We start from the raw sequence: 20,771 nt of genomic DNA on the forward strand, positions 1-20,771 counted from the left end.
TCTATCCAAGGCGCCTACAGTGGCACCGCGTCTCAATCTTGGTCTCAATCTTCGCATGAGGTGGAGGAAGCCAGAGGCCAGCCTTGAAGAGCACTGGTATTTAGGGATTTCATCACGGCTGCACTTGGCCAGCTCTGCTCGCTGGACTGCGCCAACTGAAACACTACAAACCTACGAGTCCATTATTAAGACAATAACTAAGTCAGCTGAGGTATACCCCACACAATGATATACTCTCCTAAATATCACTGAAAATGAATCAACTCGACCTATGTGGTTAAATCTCACTTCCACAATGTCAAATTTTTAAAGTAAGATGCAGAAGGATAGATACCTCGAGTATTTCATTTATACAAATTCAAAACATGCAAAAATAATGTTTTGATGTTTATGGAAATAACCATATATCACAAGTTTTAAAGCATCTATGGGTATAATTAACACCACATTCAGGTGGTAAGTGCTTCTGGAGCCACAGGGAGAGAAACGTGATTCAGTACAAGGGACTTCAGTTCCATCTGTAATGTTTTAGTCCTGGAAAACATAAAACCACCATGGCAAAATGTTCGGATATGAAGCTGAAGGGAAGTACATAGGTGTTTATTATGCTCTATATTTTTCCACACCTGAAATATATCTTAAATTTTTTAAAAATTTCAACAGTACCACTAGTAAGTAAAAACAGAAGTATCTTCAAAAATAGCAAAGGATGGCCCTGGCTGGCGTAGCTTAATGGATTGAGTGGGGGCTGTGACCCAAGTTCGATTCCCAGTCAGGGCACATGCCTGGTTGCGGGCCAGGTCCCCAGTGCGGGCCACGTGAGAGACAACCACACATTGATGTTTCTCTCTCTCTTTCTCCCCCGCTTCCCCTCTCTAAAAATAAATAAAATCTTTTTAAAAAATAATAAAGGATGATAAAAGCAAAAGCAGAGTCTATATAGCAAAAGTAGGACACAAGTAATTGTTAAAAACCATTGAAGATGGGACATATCAGACTAAAATGTGTCACAATAAATGTAAATAGGTTAAAATATTCTCAAAAGCATCGGTGCAGAAAATGGATGAGACACACCCTGCCCAGGCGATTGGGTTATTTTCTGTAAGTCTAAGGGTAAATCAGCCTGTGAACAGGGCGACTGCCTTTACCTCGATGGCGCTCCCAACCGAGGGAGCTTCCGTTTCTAATACTTGGAGGGGGCTTGCTCTTTCACTGTGGACAAAAGCCTCATGTACCTGTGAACTACACTATCCTGAACAGAAATTCCTACATTACTAATGCAACAAATTAAATATGGGAGGTCTCTTCTCACCAATCCTCCTCTTATAGTTTGGATTCAATACGTGCTTCCCCCACAGTTTCTGGCCAATGTATAGGAATCATTAAAGACTTTGGGGACATGAACTGCTGTGTTATATAGGTGTTCGTGTACCAAACTGGTAGATTTGGACACTCCAAAACAACTGGACACTACAACAGCCTTGGCTAAAGCCCCAGCTTTCGGTGAAGGGACCCAGGAGGCTTCCCGCTCTAAAAGTGCAGACAGCTCCTTTGGAGGTGGGCATTGGCTGGACCCCTCGCCTCTCCTCCTCCCGTGCCTGGCAGCACCATCTACAGACACTTCCTTGGTGCTCCCCATCCCTGGGCTGCTCTCCTTCCAGCTCAGGTTTGCATAACAGAGCTTGCAGCCGTGAGGCCTCCAGGGAGAAGCAAGCACAGGGCCCAGGGAAAGACCTAGACAGAGAAACAACCGCACAGGAATGCTCTTCACCGGGGCACTGCGTCTAGTGCCCTCTTCTTCTAGCTTGGCCCCAAGCAGTTCTAGGCCCAAGGGATGTAGAATGAATCATAAACAAGAAAAAAATCAAGGTTCAGGGAGATTTAATGAGGCCACAGCAATCATACTCTTGCATGGAGTGATGAACCCTCGTCTTCAAACATTTAAACAGCCCGAACCTGTCTTGAATATGAAATAGCACTCCAGTGGGTCAGCTACTTTGCACAGCACAAGCCCGACATCTAGCGTTAGCAGGATAAATCTCAGGTGGCTCTGCAATTTACCTGAACTTGAGAGAAACCGCGTCTTGGTGTCTCCCTTCTCACGAGTCTCACCTCAGCTTCTGGAAGGCTAAAAAATATTTTGTTTTTTTTAATATGTAGTTTGTCTTTTAATCTTCTCAACAATTTGCTCTCTTATTTTTCACATTAATGAAATAAAATTGAGGCAAACTGAACACTTTTTATTAAAATATAATCGACATATAACACTAAATTTAAGACATACATGTTAATTTAATACATTTACATTTATATTTTGTAATATGATTGTCATTGTGACAGTAACTAGCACCTTTATCATGTTACATAATTATCATTTATTTTTAGTTTTGAAATAGTTAAGTTCTAGTCTCTTGGCAAGTTTGATGATTATAATATAATATTGTTGTCTACAGTCCCTATACTATGCATTAGATCTCTAGGTTTATTTACTATTGGTTGCAAGTTTGTACCTTTAAACAACATCTGTCCTATCCCCCCTTCACCTAAACTGGACATGTTTAGAGTGTAAAATTTGGTGAGTTATAACCAGCAGAGAACAAAATAAACAAAAATCTCTGTCCTCACAGAGCCTGCATTCCAGTGGACAAAATTACGTCACGTGGCTATTCCAATAGCAGAGGAACCTGGAAGGCAAGTATTTAGTTTTTGAGTTTCCACAGTAGAAAGAGGATGGAAAGGGTGTGGTGGGAGCCAAACTACAGTTCCTGCCGCAATGGGACTGGGGAACGTACTCAAAATGTATACATGCTTATGTAGACCAATTAGGTTCAAAACACGTTTCAGAAGTATGGACATGTCTATTCCTTAAACCAGACCTATTTATTATTATAACTATTACATTATTAACATGTTCTTAATCATTTAGATGCCTTCTTATTTAATGACATGTAAATAGATCCCGCAGCACAAGACCCTGGCCCACAAGTTACCTCCAGTCAACAGTAGACGTTATCCTGGCACCAATAAGGTACACCCTGTGGGTCACGGAGTATTGCTAGGCCTTTCTTTAGCTTGGGCCTTTCTTTACCTTTCACTACTTTCTGCAAGGCTTCTCTGTAAGTTACAGGCTCATTTGGCTTTACTAGCTTCTCAAAAGGTTCACATCCTCCTTGTTCTCCAAAGTCCCCTTCATAGAAAGAAATATTCTTACTAGATAGGATGAGTGGAACTGTTCATCTAGCTCAGAATAGGTCCATTCTTACTGAATCAACAGTCAACCACAGTTTACAAAACCCCGCACTAAAATTCCCGGGACTTTCCATCAGGATACACTTCCCGAAGGAAACTCCATCAGAGCGCTGATTCTCAAACTTGGCTGCACACTGGAATTACCTAGGAAGATTTCTAAAATATGATGCCTGGGTCCCAGCCCCTACAACAGTGATTCTCAATTGGGTGAATTGCTCCCCGTACCAGGAAACACTGGGCAATGTCTTTCGGTTATTACAGCTTGGAGAGGGTTGGACTGGCATCTAGTAGGTGGAGACAGGGATGGTGCTAAACAATGTGCATTGTACAGGAAAGTCCCCGCTCCCCATAGCAAAGAATTATCTAGTCCTAAAGGTCAGGAGGGCCATGGTTGAGAAATCCCGTTAAAAGTTTGTGTTGCTGCCCTTCAAGGCCAGGCAGGTTCACGGTATTCGTGCAGACAGAAAAACATTCACAGAGCTGTTGGGGTGTCTGGCATGCCTTTATTAATGGGTGGGTCAGCCATGCACGCTACAAGCTGCATGTCCGTCTGCATGTCTCATGTCATGGCCCCTGCTCCCCAGCATGGCACCCATCACGGTACCTGTCCCCTTGCGTGTCTCTCATCATCATTGCCCCCAGCAGGGAGTCCCTACCTGGTAAAGTACTACAGAGGAACAAAGCTGGAAAACTGCCAGAACATTATGTAACATAACATAATTCTGCGCATGCAAGCTCACTTCATGTTATGTAAACAGTTTATCTTATCAGGCCCCTCCAAGGTTATGGGAACACTGCTTCCCTTAGCTACCCAGATACCTGGGTGAGGAAGCCAGACTGCCTCCACTTACCCTACAAAGTCCAACTCTCTAGGTATAGGTTCAGCCTTGGCATGGGAGTTTTAAAACCTTGCCAGATGATTCTAATATGCAACAAAGTTTGAAGAGGGTATAAAAGCTAGAGACCTGTTGCTACAGAATACTTGAATATGTAAGTAAATTCCTTTCAACTCTGTACCATTGAGTTTGAACTGGAAAATTTCCATATCTTCTCATTTGATTGTGAATTGGCTTGGATGCAGAAGGTGGCTGAAAGGAGGAAGAGTTAGCTGCTTTTGTGGGGAACCCTAGGTTTTCTACAACATGCTGGAATGGACATCTCCACAAATATGTTTTGCTGCTTATTATTCATCCTAATCATGAATTGATCTCCCTGGTGTGGCTCAGGAGAATCATTAACTACAGTCAAATACTGTAATTACATTCCAGAGAACAGGCTGCCAGAAGTTTCAGGTGGGAGAAACAGCTCCTTTGCAAGAGGTACAGGGGCTGGGGCTCACTGAGGCTGGCTGTTGCTTGTTTGAGAGGATTTAGGAACCTGTGAAGCATGAGTCAAAACCAGCCATTCATACAGAAAAGTCACAGTTAACAGTTTGGGTGTACCTGTAAGTTGGGTGGGAAAGAGTCTCAGGGAATCTCCAGAGCAGGGCAAACAGTGTTAGGCAGATTGGTGGAGTCTCAGATATGGCGCTGGCCTGCAGGCTCTGTAGAGGGAGGGCTCAGAAAGGGACAATGAACTCTGCCTGTCTTTCTATCTGGGGGAAAACTGTCCTCCAGCTCCAACCTTGATGCCAAACACCTCAGTTCCTCCCTGTGTGCCACCTGTGCCTTTCAAGCTGCTACCCAGTGCTGGAGTGCAAAGGGAGTAAATCTGAGTAAGTCCATGTGTGGTTCTTTAAGTGGAACTGCTTGGGACTCTAGAAGTTTCTTATACTGACTCAATCCCTACTGGTTTTTGCAGCCAGAAGGTATGGGGACTTATCTTGCTGGCACTGGAACTCTGAGCTAGGGAGCCTGGTATGGGGCTGAGACTCCTCACTTCCAAGATAGCCCTCCTGAATTTTTACCCACCACACAAGGATGTGGAACCAGCCTGTTCCATGTTTCCACCCCTCTACCAGTCTGGATGGATGTGGTTTCTTTAATTCTGTAGTTGTCAGATTTCCATTCAACTTGATTTCTGATAGTTCTGAGTGATGGCTGTTCTACATTTTATTTGTCATTTGATGTGGCCGTGCAAGGAGAGCTGTGTTTACCATGCCGCCATCTTGACCAGAAGTCTGTGTCTACATATACAAATTTTTAGTGAAAACAGTATCATACAAACCAACTGCAACTTTCTTTTTTCATTTAACTTTCAATACTGACCACTTCACAGGTCTAGACATGTAGATATGTTAATCCATTAACAGATGCAGAGTATTATAGTGCATGAAACTGATGGGCTTAAAGAACAGCTGCTCATTAAGTGCAGGCGAATTGAACACAGGCATTTCTGGAACCCTGTAACATGACACTAGAAGTACAAAAAGGATGAAAGACTACAAGGATACGAGAATAAGGAAGATGAAAACATATGAGAGATGTCAACAGTTTGGGAAGACAGAAAGGAAGGGAGACGTGGTAACCAGGGGAAACTGGAAGCTTTGCATGGGCATGGAATGGAGAGGAGGGTGGTTAGGATACATGTATAATACCACGAAGTAAGCTGGCTCACTCAGTGGAAAGGCTCAGGAATATGTGTCAGATACAGTACTTTGCAAGGCAGAGACAGCCAAAGGGAAGAGGTAGAAGGAGCAATTGGACCTGCAGATGCCATTCCCATATGCATAGCCCAGAGATTTCTCCCAAGCCCCACACCACAGGAGGTTTATTTTCTGGGAAAAAATAGCAAAGGGCCAGATTAAAGCAGTGGATTTAAAACCAGGTGATGGATGAAAGTTTGCATACTGAAGAGAGAAGCAATACAATGCCTCACCACAGCCCCAGCCCTATTCTTTCACCTGGCTCTCAAACACTATCAACCAGGTTTTGTGCCCTCTGCGTGGAAGCCTGGAAGAACCTTCCTGAGAGGCAACAAATAACCACAGATAAACCTACAGACATCTGGGGTAGAGGCCTATCGACAAAAATTCGACAATCCTCTTTACTACAGAGGATTGGATATGAATCTTCTAAGGACCCATGCATGACCATTCCTATGGGTAGTTTGATTGTAATAGAAATAAAAAGAAGTAGAGGGAATACTCTAGAAATAACAATCAAGGATACAGGGGATATTTCATGTTAAAACTGGGAATCCTAGGAACACAGTGGTGGGGTAACAGCTGTTGAAGCATGTCAAACTGAGAGGTAGAGAAACGACTGAGAATTAGGCAAGCATAGCAACCAGGTATCTACCTCCCAATTCCCATGAATGACACAAGGAGACTCGACAGTCATCATGGGGCAGAATGTCACCAGTGCACATTCTACTTCAGCAATTACCCATGTGTACCTACTATGTGCCAGGTTCTGGGTAAGGGATAGAGGACTAAGGCACTGTTCTTGCCCTCAGTGAACTAGCAATCTACCCAGGGCAGAGTGATAATCGGAAAGCTCCCTGCTGTCCTAGGGCAGACAGACACACAGGTCCTGAGACTGTGTCTTTTCACTTCCCAGGTCCCTGACTAGCCCAGCTTCTTCACCTGCGCAGACCCCACCTCATTTTCTCACTTTCTTCCAGTGGGACACAGAACTGTCTTCCCCAGAGCACTCCCACTCAGTCTGGGAATCATGGCTCAGCACAGCTGAAGGCCCCTTCCGGCCGCCATGTCAAACCAACAAATAAGCCTGGAAAAAGCTCACTAAGTACAAGGGGCTGGCTAACTTTGACATTAAAATTTCATCATAGAAACTTGAAAGCTTAGCATTTACAATGTCTTCAAAAATAGGAGAGCTAATTTAGCAGGTAGCAGAGAAAGATTTTGTTGGATAAGTTGTAGTTTCAGTTTGCACAGACTCTCAAGCCACCCACTCAGAGGGGAGTTTTTTATAGTTTTGCACTTCCAGAAGGGAGATAAATTCTCCTGAAGAGATGCTGCTGGGGAACAGTGGGGCAGTTTGGATAACTTCAGAAACACAGTGGCTTAAATCTAGAGCCATGTACTACCTACACATTTTTGGTTGCACACCCACTAAAATAACTTTTTAAAAACTAGACAGTTGAGACCAACAAGCATATGCAAAGATGCTCAACATCGCTCATTATTATGGAAGTACAAATCAAAACTTCTAGGTTAGCTGCTATTTTTAAACAATGGAAAAAAACAGTAGTATCGAGGATGTATAGAAATTAAAACCCTTGCATTTTGCTCGTAGAGTAAAATGGTGCAGTGGCTGTGAAAAAGTTTGACAGTTCCTCAAAAAGTTAAGCAGAATTATCAGCAATTTTGGTCCTGGGTATTGACCTAAAAGAATTAAAAACAGGTATTCAGTCAAATACTTGTACATCCATGTTCATTCACAGTAGTGTTATTCTAACAGAACACAGAAGCAGCTCAAGTATCCATCAGCTGATGAATGAATAAACACATTGTGGTACAGTCACACACCACATAACAAAGTTCTGGTTAGTAATGGACCACACATATTTTATGGTCCCATAAAATTATAATAGAGCTGAATTTCCTGTAAGAAGCAGAAGGCTGTGTGGTTCAGGGGGGATTGGTTTTTCTCTGACAGGAGCATTCCCTGTCGGTCTTGACAGCAGATTCCCTCTCACTCACTCACTGCACCTCAGTTCTGAGTGCGCTGACCGCATCCCAACCTGTCAGCCTCCGCCCTGTCCCAGCACCACGGAGCCTGTCCCCCAGCGCTGCCTATTCACAGGGCAACACAGCCCTCCCAGGTCTAGCCTGACGGTTCTCAGAGTGCCTGGCTGCACAGGGTCTTGGGTCCTGTACATTCTTTGTTGAGGACCACAGGAGCTGCCTTAATGAATGTTAAGTGCCACTGCCACCCGAGGGAGAGCTTTCTGTGGTGGCATGGAGCCTGCCTGTCCCTGCACTCTGGAAATGTTTTCAGGTTGTAAGGGTATAAGCATAGCCAAGTTTTATTTCTTCCATCAGCTCAATGCCAGAGAGAGCTCTCTGTGCCAGACAGGGTCAATGGAACCCAAACAAATTTCCAACATCAGAATATTGAGTCCTCTGTTCTATGCACTCTCCTTGTTAGATGACCCTTTTTCTCAATGAATATCACCAAGTTCCTTAATCTGACCACTGTTCCTATACACAATAGCCAGCACCACATCGCCATGACAATCCCCATGGTCCTTTACTTTTCCATCTTGATTTCTCAGGCCACCTCCCCTCCCCCCCCCAGACTGTGTCATGGTGATCTACACTGGACCCAGCCAGCTTCGTCAGCCCAGCCCACGGCCCTGTTCGTGGGGCAGCACTGGCAGCTTCCATGTTCTGACTCGGTCCAGTGGAAGCAGGGGGAGGGCTTGTGGGACGGCGCCTGTAAAGTCTGCATGGTGTGCGGCAGTGTGCTCGGCCTTCACGTCCACTCACCCCTCCCTCGCTGACTCACCCAGAGCAACTTCCAGTCCTGCAAGTTCCATTTCTGTAAGTGCCCTACGCAGGGCGCTTTTATCTTTTATGCTGATTTTTATTGTACATTTTCTATGTTTACATATGTTTGGATGCACAAATACTTTATGTCACAATTGTGGTAGGCACATTATGTTTCAATTGCCTACAGTATTCAATACACTAACATTCTGTACTGGTTTGTAGCCCAGGAGCAATGGCTATACCATACAGCCTAGATGTGTAGTAGGCTACACCATCTAGATTTGTGCATATATCAATATCAAGTGTTTGGCTTTTGGAAATAATTAAATAGAGCCCTGGTCGGTGTAGCTCAGTGAGTTGAACACCAGCCTGTGAACTAAAAGGTTGCTGGTTCAGTTCCCGGTCAGAACACATGCCTGGCTTATGGGCCAGGTCTCCAGTTAGAGGATTGTAAGGCTGCCCCCAATGTTTCCCTCCCTTTCTTTCTCCCTCTCAAATATAATAAAGAAAATCTTTAAAAAATAAAGTAAAAAAGGAAAAACATTTTTTAAATAATTAAATAGAATGATGAATAAACATCAGAATTTACTAACTTTGCTTGGCATCATGACTGAATTCCTTTGAAAAAGGAAGGTACAAGGGGAGAGACCCACAAAAGCAAAATTTATTAAAAATTGTGTACTTATTCTTACATGTTTAAACTTCAGTCACCTTCAAAGTACTCTCCATTTGATGCAATACACCCATCGAGATGTTTTTTCCACTGCTCAAAACAGTTTTTGAACTTGTCAGTTTTGATGCCTTTGGGTGCTTCTGCCATTTTTTGTTTCACCTCTTCCACATTGGTAAAACATTGTGGAAGAGGTAAAACATTTCCCTTTGAGGACTTTTTTCACCAGGGAAACAAAAAAAAAGTGTCATGGGAAGAGATCAGGTGACTAGGGTGGATGGAACATGGGGGTCACTTTGGTCAAAAACTGCTGAACACTCAGTGCAGTGTGGGCAGATGTTCTTGTAAATCACCCACCATGAAATGGGCAAACAGGTTGAAAGAATCTTCAAAAAAAACTCACTGAAGCTGAACACAGCCTCTCACAACAATGCCAGCTGGCACACGGATACAGGTGGGTTCCTAGAACACTTATGTAGCGAGAGAGGCCTGTACTACATAAGGGGCCTGCCTTCTAGAAGATAATTCTGGTTTTTGGGGGGTCCCTCTCACATATACATATATTATACTAATTAGTCCAGCCCTTGCATCATTAAACATTTTGTAAGAGAAAATAATATGAAGATTTACTGCTATTAGAATATTTCATAATATATGTTTTGATAAAACTACCTTAATTAACTACCAGATTAATGCATAGAAAATCTGAAAGAAATCCCCTAAAACTTTTGTTGGCAAGTCTACTCAGTATATCTGAAGAATTTGTTAGTTCCAGAACACATACAAATTTCCTTGAAGACAATCGGCATTATTTATTAACTTGCACCCCTTTGGAAGTACTACTTTTCTTTCCACCAAAGACATGTCCTGTGATGAGTATTGATTGAATAGACTATTATGAATGGAATGGCTTACCTTTTTCTTTAAGATTTTATTTTATTTAACTTTTGAGACAGGGGAAGGGAGGGAGAAAGGGAGAGAAACATCATTGTGTGGTTGCCTCTTGAGCACCCACCACCAGGGACCCGGTCAGCAACCCAGGCTTGTACCCTAATTGGGAATCAAACCAGTGGCCCTTTGGCTCACAGGCCAGCACTCAGTCCACTAAGCCACACCAGCCAGGGCTGGTTTGCCTTAAATACAGAGGGAGAATGGCTTTAGGAGCAAAACTTTCTTCAACAATAAACTAAGAGGTGAAGACAGAAGAGGTGAAGTCATTTCTACCCCACTAACCCACACCACAGTATCTGAATTAGAATATCCCAGTGCAGACCAGTTCTCTCAAAGAACAAGAAATGGAAAACAAATGGCTTGCGAGTTAAGAGAGTGTTCTCCTTTTGCAGAGCCAGAGCAGGGCAGATTATGAGAGGGGCTTCAGGAAGGAGAGCCCGCATAAGAAAGCAGACCTGTTGTCAGACACCAAACACGAAGCCGAGAATCTGAAAATGGATTTCCTTGGGACGATCCGTGCCGCTGTTCCTCCTTGAACACCACGGACTGTTGACCTCTGGCTTCAAGCACATTTCCTTGGACTGGAAAAAGATATAGGAGCCTCGATCACTGACTTGTTTGGAATTTAGGGAACATTCTTCAGCCTTATTGTTCTAATCTGGAAAGTAGAATCTATCTAGTTTCCTATCCCCTTCCCATGGTATTTTTAGAATTAAACACAAGGAATAGTTAATAACACTATTTAGGTTTTAAATAGGACTTTTAACTTTTCTTTTTTAAAAATAAAATGTTTACAAGGATACAACAGTACACTAATAAATGAAGGCTTCCTCCCCTTTGAGTTGTATCTGATTTACTCATTTTATTTTATTACTTATTTATTTTTAAATTAAATTTATTGGGTGGCATTGTTTAATTAAATTATGGAGGTTTCAGGTGTACGATTCTACGACACATCATCTGTATATTGTATTGTGTTCACCACCTCAAGTTAGACTTTTAACTTAACAAAAGACTTTGTTATCTGGGTCCTGTGTTCCTCTCCTAACTATCCCACAAAAGCAAGGCTTACCTATCTTTTTTTTTAAATATTTTATTTGTTTATTTTTAGAGGGAGGGGAAGGGAAGGAAAAAGAGTGGGAGAGAAACATCAATGTGTGGTTGCCTCTCATTTGCCCCCTACTGGGGTCCTGGCCTGCAACCCAGGCATGTGCCCTGACTGGGAATCGAACCCGCGACCCTTTGCTTCACAGGCCCGTGCTCAATGCACTGAGCTACACCAACCAGGGCAGGCTTACCTTACTGTGACAGCTGTGGGTTGTGGAGACCAAGGGCGAGACTTGCGCAAGATCTCACAGCAAATAAGTGACCTGGCCGGGAATAGCACCTACACTGACCCCCTTTCTCCATATGTACCAGCGTGGGAAAATATCACAAAAACAATGAAAGTGAAGCACAGAGAAATCACCAATACAATACCAGCAAATAATCAGAAAGTATAAAGTTTATCTAGTATGTATAATATATACAGTATCTAGTATATCTACGTTCATAGTTTATCCAGGTTTATTTTAAAAATCATTTTCTTAAAATAAGAGAGGCCAATTAATATTCTTAGCCTATTCCACCAAACTATGACTCAGTTAACTGGAGGGGAAGAAATAAAAACCTGAAGTTCCCAAAGGCACTTTCATTTTAAAATACACGCTCATTTTTCACTGTCCTGTTACCCATGGCAGACTTCCTACTTTCTGTAACCAGCCGGCAAGGTGATCCCCTGAGACACAGTGCTGCCAGGCAGACAGGGGAGTTCTCAGAAATAATTACACCTCAGTAGACTTTTTTTTTTGCTTTATTTGAAACAAAGTTTTAGTTCATTTTTTGACTAGTAATACAAAAGGTATTACAAAAGAGTAAGTTTCCCTCCCAACCCTTTTCTCCTGCCACTCTGTTCCTTTCCCAAATGGACAATCAATGAGGAAGAATTTAAAATGGGAAATCTGTTGTAATCCTGTACATGTCGAAGACGACACAAAACAAACAACTTGGGGCTAATGTGTAGTATAGGAAGTGTTTGGGTATTCTCGCATAACCTTTGTTACAAAGACTGAGTACAGAAAGTGGGAAGCAGGATGTACTCGAGGTAAAAGTGGAAACGTCATGGAAGCATAAAAGAGGCTGAAGGACAAAGGGATGAAACAGGGAGTCTGGGAGCAGTGAACCAGGACTGGGAGTTCTGCTTGCACCCAAGACAGCACCGGGGGTTTCCCACAGTCCATGTGGAGCAGCTAGATCAGAGTAAATGCAGGTAACCAAGCCAGTCAAACAATGTAGAATGAAAAAGTTCTACACTGGAGTCAGGCCCAAGACCACCTCTTTTCTGAGCTGACCCCAGAGACTCATTATTTGGTGACCCAGATTATTTACAGACCCCAATTTTTTTATCTTGAATGCCTGCCCCTGACCTCCAAAAGTCACATATGACCTAAACTGTTTTATGAGCAGAGAACTCTTATACTGTAGAGCTGAAGAAGCTTAAATATTATCTAATACATCTATTTCCAAGCAATTTGGCTGCAGGGTCCTGTAATATTCTTAAAGAAATTAAGACACCCAAAAAATGTTTATGTGAGCTTTATCTATCGATATTTACCATGTTATAAATTAACAGGACTTCCGGCCAAGATGGAGGTGTAGGTGGAAACATAGTGCCTCCTCGCACAACCAAGTTTAAAGACAACAAAGTTTTAGTAACAAAAACGCAGCCAAGACTTCTGCCAAGATGGAGGCATAGGTGGAGACGCCTTGCTTTCTTACACAACCAAGTTTAGAGACAACAAAATATTAGCAACAGAAAACACAGCCAGAGCACAGAAAATTGAACTTTTCGGAAGTCTGTTAACAAATTCTTCAGCCTGACCGGTAAGAGGGGCGAAACCAGCAGCTGGCAGAGTGGGGTTGCACAGGAAAACTTGGTCAGACGGACTCAGGCACACGGAATCCAGGCGCAGGGTTGGACCTAGTGAGAGACCCAGTGAGCGACCTCGGGGAAACAGCGAGGGAGCAGGGCTGCAGGTTGACTGTGGTCGCGCATTCGTGTGCGGATAGACAAGCAAGGGAGTGGGCAATTGGTCAGGACCCAGCAGGTGCCCGGGGCGAGAGAGTGGCAGTGGAGGGGACAACCATTTCCTGCTCTGACCCCGCCTCCACATGCAGCGTCATAACCCAGCGACTCTAAGTGGCCCGGCCCTGGTGAACCACCTAAGCCTCTGCTCCTCACCCAGCTGTGAGAAACAGCAGAGGGTGCCGCCATTTCCCCGCTCTGACCACGCCCCCACATATAGTGTCACAACCCAGCAACCTGGGAGTCCAAGGCTCCCCTCCTCATACTTAACGAGCTCGAACAGACCAAAAATGGCTCAAGAAGATCTCAAAGCCCCAGAGCCCATAACTCTAAGTGATGAAAAAATAGCAAAACTTTCAGATGCACAGTTCAAAACACTGGTGATCAGAATCCTCACAGAACTGGTTGATTTTAGTCACAAATTAGACGAACATATGAAGGCTAAACTAATTGAAATAAATGGTAATTGCACAGGACACCAATAGCGATGAAAAGGAAACTGGGACTCAAATCAATGGAGTGGACCAGAAGAAAGCAAATAATGGCCAAACAGAAAAGAGTCAAGAAGCAAGAATTCAAAGAAATGAGGAGAGACTTAGGAACCTCCAGGACATCTTTAAACGCTCCAACATCCAAATTATAGGGGTATCAGAAGGGGGGAAAGGAACAGCCACCAGTGGAAAACTTATTTGAACAAATAATAAAGGAGAATTTCCCCAATCTGGCAAAGGAAATAGACTTCCAGGAAATCCAGGAAGCTCAGAGAGTCCCAAACAAGTTGGACCCAAGAAGGAACACACCAAGGCACATCATAACTATATTAGCCAAGATTAAAATGAAGGAGAGAATCCTAGAAGCAGCAAGAGATAAGGGGACAGTCACCTACAAAGGAGTCCCCATCAGACTGTCAGCAGATTTCTCAAAAGAGACCTTACAGGCAAGAAGGGGCTGGAAAGAAGTATTCCAAGTCATGAAATCCAAAGACCTACAACCAAGATTGCTCTATCCAGCAAAGCTTTCATTTAGAATGGAAGGGCAGATAAAGTGCTTCTCAGATAAGATCAAATTCAAAGAGTTCATCATCACCAAGCCCTTATTATATGAAATGTTAAAGGGACTTACCTAAGAAAAAGAAGTTAAAAAAAAACATGAACAGTGAAAGGACAGCAAACTCACAGTTATTAACAACCACACCTAAAACAAAAGCAAACTAAAAGGACAGCTAGATCAGGAGTGGAAACATAGAAATGAAGATCACATGGAGGGTTAGCAACAGGGGAGTGGGAGGAGGAGAAGGGGGGAGGAGGTACAGAAAATAAGTAGCATAGACAGTAGGTAGAAAATAAATATATGGCGGGGGCAAGAATAGTATGGGAAATATAGAATCTAAAGAACTTGAGACACATGGACATAAACTAAAGGGAGGGACGGTGGGGGAGGAGGTGTGCAGGGAAATGAAGGGGGGTAAACAGGACAACTGTAATGGCATAATCAATAAAATATATTTTTTAAAAAATTAATGATAATTTTTAAATAAATTAACTTATTTTTAAATAACAAAACAAAGACATTACATGTTAAAATGTTTTTATGAAAAATAACTGTTTTCCAAAACAGAAAAAAAATTGAGAGAGAAGACTGGCATTATTGTACATTTTTAAAAGTCTCTTTCATGCCTGGCTTAATAGGAAATAGCTGAATTCTCACCTCTGCCTCTGCATTCAGAGTGCCTGACATAGCATAGCAGGTAGCCTCAAGAAAACCACTGTGAATACACACACACACACACACACACACCAGTGGTTTTGAGTATAGAGAGCACCTGAAGGGTCTTGGGGACCCCAGTGGTTCCTGGGCCACAGTTTGAAAACTACCAATCTAATGCAATTTAGAGTTGCACTTTCCTGTAATGCCATTTCTTAGCAACGTGAACTTCAACAACTTATTTAACCTCTCTAGGCCTTGGCTTCCTTAGCTGTAAAGTGGAACTAATAATATAAGGTTCTTTTTATGACCAGGTGTATTCTCACAAATGCTGTGTCCTCCCATTTAAGTATATAGTGAGGTAATAGCTATAAACAGCTAATACAGTGTTTGGCTCCTAGTCATCACTCAAATGATGGCTCTTCCTATTGTTGTTAATATTTGTTGTTAACTACATACCCCAAGCATTGTGCCAGGCATAGCAAAGTGAATAAGATGGCCTGAGGGTCATATCAAAATGAGTAAGGCTCAGTTCCTTAAGAGTAGGGAAGACAAGATAAATTCATACCTAAGGAACAAAACAGAGTACAGCAAGGATGATATAAAAGAGGGAAAAGTCACATTGATTCATTTCACCCACAAATATTAGTCAACTTCTCCTGTGTCCCAGGAGCAATAGCCAGGAGGGGCCGATGTGGTGGAGCCAAGTGAATGAGGGGGCGAGTGGCAGGAGTGAGGGGGTACGAAGGGATCGGGTGGTCTGTGGACACGTTGTGTAGGCCTTTGCAGATCAATGAGATTGGGGTTATAAGGAAATGTTTTATGAGAAAGTGGCATTTGAGTTAGAACTTGAGAAGACGTAGGATTTGGGAACAGAGTTGATGTGCAAATTCTTTTATTCATTTGTTCAACAAACCTTTCATTTTTCTGCCAAGTCTGCTCCGTGTTGCAAGAACTAAGGACCCTCACTTTCAAAGAAGATATTTTTGCATTTAACTGTTTTTATTATATAAGAAATACATGCTCACTTAAAAAAAAAAAAAAAACTAGACCATGCAGGTGAGCAAAAATGAGAAATGAGAGCTACCCATAATGCCCCTGTCCAGAAAACACTTCAAGGCCAGGATTAGGTGACGTAAGGCCATTTTCCTCAGGTGTAAAATTTAAGGGGGGGGGGGAGATACCAAAAATTTTAGTAATCCAGATAAATAATATATCTTTTTCTATTTTTATTGATTTGAGAATGAGGGAGAGAGAGGAGAGAGAAATGGATTCATTGTTCCACTCACCTGTGCATTCATTGGTTGATTCCTGTATGTATATACCCCTAACTTATTAAACCCGCAACTGTGGTGTATTGGGATGATGGTCTAACAAACTGAGCTACCCAGTCAGGGCCAGATAAAGGATGTTTTAATGTAATTTTTTAAAAAATCAAAATTCTGCAAAAAATTCAGGATGACAAAATACCTAAATTTTAAAGAAAGGCAACTGCCCCACTTAGGCTTACTTACCTCACCCTAACCCTGGCTCTAACTAAGCTAGGTCATTCCCTGCATGTCCCCTCTTCCCATCTGATCACTCTTCTGCCATTCCCTGCCCTGTTCTGGTCCCTGGGAGACTGATCCCCAAGCACTGCACCAATGTGATTCTTTCTTTGCCTTCTGGTTTCCAGATGGGTTCAACCAGCAGGGGCCACCTATTAGAAACCAGAAAGTGGGAGAAGAGAGAGGCTGAGGTATTTCATTCCTCACTCCTTCCCTTCCCTTTTCATCACCTAAGTTCTGGCAGTGGTTGCTTCCTCCACAAATACAGCTCCTGTCTAGAGGCCTCTCTCCTACACATTTTGGCTTTTTCAGAGCTCCCCTTCCCCTTCAAGCCTAGTGGCACTATTGCCAGACCCATCGTACCTCATGTTCTCTTACTGATGCCCTTAATACTGCTCACATTTCTGTGAACTGTCCCTTTAAAAGGAATTCCCTTCAAAATCCCAATTTTAGGGAGCCTTCTGTTTCTTAAGAGAACCTTGATTGTTATAACCACTCTCGACATATTGGGTCTAGTTGTTTGCATTAAAAAAAAGTGGGTCAATTTTAAATCTCCATGAAGATGCTATTTTGTATGTTGTATGTGATTATATTATGTGTTTAGGAAAACACTCCCTATACTGGCTTAAAAGATCCTACTTGTGGAGATCTGCTAGAGAAAGAGATAAGGAAAAACCATTATTTTTATGCTTTTTTTCTCTGCTCCTTCTCTGCTCTGGGCAACTTGTTTCCCCAGGTTCACTCTCTTCTCCCAAGTGGAACTGTCTATTTCTACCAATTTCTAGGCTAGGGCCTAAGGCCTGGGGTGACTTGATCATCTGAGTTGTTTCCTCAATGAAATGCAGGGTGTGGGGTGAGAAGAAGCGAGGGTTAGCAGTGTGGGGAGCAAGACCAGCAATTTCCTGTCCTGCCTGGAAACATGTTTGGAAGGAGACCCTAGAGCTGGAGCAGTGGGCCACCTGTTACCTGCTTTGTTGCAAATCTCAAGAATTCAAGGAGGCAACAGCACACCTTTGCCTCTTGGTCTACCCTTGATCTCCCATGTCTGGCCTCCTACCAAGCCCCTTGAACCATGTCTGCTGCTTCCTTAGTTCTTTTGACAATCTGAGGATGGTTGGGTGTGAAGCTTCAGGAGTCAGTTTCTTCAAGACCCACCTGCTAGATTTAACCCTAAGCCAGTGGAACCAGTGATTTTTGTCCACAGGGAACTGGTAGAAGCTGGAAAAGCCAGTCTGCCAATGTCGACTTCCTCCTCTCCCCTAAATAAATTTTACTTGCCACCTGTTGATTTCACTTCAAGACTGTCTGATTACATGCTTACAAAGTTTGAGGGAACACTCGCTGTGTAAAAGAAAACACACTCAGGGGTCCAAAGGAAAGCCCCTTCCCACCTCCACTGCCCACTACTCTGCTGTCTGGGGTGGGGGTGGGGGAGGTGAGAAAACAAAATTCCTGGGTGGAGGAAATGTGAGAAAAAGAGAAAAAGAGAATGAAAGAGAATTTTGGATAAGATATTTATCCTCCCTGACTCTAAGTTCCAACTGAATAAAAACAAATAGTGACACCCACATAGCAAATAAAAGTAGTGGATTATGAAACATCTTCCAAGGCCAAAATGGCACCTTCACACCCACAAGGTAAATGCTACCGCAACTCAGAGGAGACGTGCTCTTGGAAAAGGCACTTAGAACAGTTTATCCCAATGTTGACTCTGTTTTTGGATACATAAAGTCTCATTCATTCTTACTTCTGACCTCTGCCCCCAGCTGTAATTATTTTTCCACAGAACTGGACGAGCAGGAGTGGGGGGAATAATTCATGGACTCCCAATGGACAGCAGGTTAAATGACTACCAGTAAGAGAATAGCAAACCTATGATGTCAAAATAATTCCTTGGTCATTTGCATCCAGCATAAAGCTAGACTTTAATGAGACATGTGATTTAAAAATAAATGGTGCCCTGGCTGGTGTAGCTCAGTGGATTGAGCAAGGGCTGCGAGTCAAAGGGTTGCTGGTTCGATTTCCAGTCCGGGCACATGCCTGGGTTGCAGACCAGGTCCCCAGTGGGGGCCACATAAGAGGCAACCACACATTAATGTTTCTCTCCCACTCTCTCCCTCCCTTCCCCTCTCTCTAAAAGTAAATAAATAAATAAAATTTTTAATGTTTTTAATTTAAAAAAAATAAAAATAAAAAACCCTAAAATAAATGGCAATATTATCGGCATAATAGTATTCTGGCATTAAATTACTTGATATGACTTAAGCATGTTTCTGCAAAAACCATCCCACACCATACCTACCGCTAGAATCTAGCAGCCAAGACGGACCCGACAGTTCATTATGCCATTCCCTTGCTCAACAGTGGTAACAAGCCCTGCTGAGGAAAAGATAACATTAAAATGCCCTTAACCTTATATTCAGATTTCCATAACTGGATTCCATAATGCCCTCCACACCCAGCCTTTATTTTTTAAATTTATATATAACTGGCTAGTCCCAGCTTTTTAAACTATTTCTCTGCAGAACCCTACTCTCCAGCAAAACTAGTTTGCTCAGTGTCCCTAAAACATGACATACCATGTGATCCTTGACCTTTTTTTAAAAATAATTTAATTATTGTTCAAGTACAGTCTTCTTTTACTCCCATCCCGACCTTTTATAAGGATGATATTCTCACCCTCCCACTCCCATACCTGGCTAGGCTACTAGATATATTTTCCTCTGAAGATCCCTAGTGACAATTCTTTTTCTTTTTTAATATAAATAATGCTTTAAAATTTTATTTTTATTGTATTTTTTCCATTACCATTTATCCTCCTTATACTCTCTCCCCCCAATCACATTGTTATCCATGTCCATGAGTCCTTTCTCCTTTTTGCTCAACTCCTCTACCCCCTAACCACTGTCCCCATAGCTGTTGGCCTGCTCTCCATGAGTCTGTCTCTATTTTGTCTGTTAGTTCAATTTGTTCATTACATTCCACATATGAGTGAAATCATATGCTATTTGTCTTTCTCTGAGTGGCTTATTTCACTTAGTAGTCTTCTCCAGGTCCATCCATACTATTGCAGAGGGTAAAAGTTTCTTTCCTTCTTTTTTTTTTTTTTTATAGCCAAGTAAAGGAATTTGACTGTATTGCGTAAATGTCCCATAGTTGTTTTATCCACTCATTTACTGATGGACACTTGCGCCACTTCCATATCTTGGTGATTATAAATAACGCTGCAATGAATATAAGAGTGCTTGTGTTCTTTTGAATTAGTGTTTGGGGTTTCTTCAAATATATTCCCAGAAGAGGGACAGCTGGGTCAAAAGGCAGATCCATTTAAAATTTTTAAGGTATCTCTATACTGCTTTCTACAGTGGTTGCACCAATTTACATTCCCACCAACAGTGCAAAAGAGTTCCCCTTTTCCACATCTTTTGCCACACCTGTTGTTTGAATAACACCATTCTTTAAAGCAATTAAAATTTCTTGACATTATTTAGTTAATGTCAGTAATAACAATTGTTTGGTATTGTGTACTGAAGATAACAGTAAGGATATCTAGACTGAATCATATCCACTTACTTGCATTCTACCCTTGAGTTCAAAGTGTACTTACGAGATTTAGATTATCTTTGAACTAATTTACATAATATAATAAAATAGAAAATCAGGTACCCAATGTTTAAGAAATGATAATTGTATCTGAGGAAGAAAAGCACTTTAATCTATGATGACAATTTTTTCTATTGTAGCCTCATTTTTAGTTATGAGGAATTTTGCGCCTGTTATGTGTGAAGCACTAAGTTCATTCTTAAAGGTGAACCACGGTTAATTAATTCATTCCTTTCACAAGCTTTCACTGAGTACCTTCTATGTGCCAGGCACTGTGCTAGGTGCTAAAAATGGCCCTGTCCTAAAGGGGTTCCCACTATTAGTTGGAGAGGCAGGGATAAGGTTTGTCACAGAGCTATGTCCAAGGGACTGTATTAATTATCTAAGGCCACAATAATGCTGAGTGACAACCAACCACGTAACTTCAGTGTCATACAGCAATAACTGTTCATTTCTCATGTGTCTGGGGAGGTTGTTTAGATAATCCTGTTGATTTTCATTGGGGGCCCTGAACTGTTTGGAGAT

General features: G+C 42.3%; 1 long non-coding RNA gene across 1 annotated transcript in view; it reads right to left on the reverse strand.

Annotated features, from left to right (window-relative positions):
* Positions 1-20,771, reverse strand: part of LOC128627656 (uncharacterized) — a 56,553-nt gene continuing 35,782 nt past the window's right edge. The window contains exons 5-7 of the long non-coding RNA XR_008391904.1: positions 10,724-10,849; positions 2,062-2,128; positions 1-171 (exon numbers count right to left, since the gene is read on the reverse strand). This is a non-coding gene — a long non-coding RNA (uncharacterized LOC128627656). The remainder of the gene's footprint in view (positions 172-2,061; positions 2,129-10,723; positions 10,850-20,771) is intronic.

The sequence above is a fragment of the Artibeus jamaicensis genome, unplaced genomic scaffold, assembly GCF_021234435.1.
Source record: "Artibeus jamaicensis isolate MK-2021 breed Jamaican fruit bat unplaced genomic scaffold, CSHL_Jam_final contig_464, whole genome shotgun sequence".
NCBI classification, from domain to species: domain Eukaryota; kingdom Metazoa; phylum Chordata; class Mammalia; order Chiroptera; family Phyllostomidae; genus Artibeus; species Artibeus jamaicensis.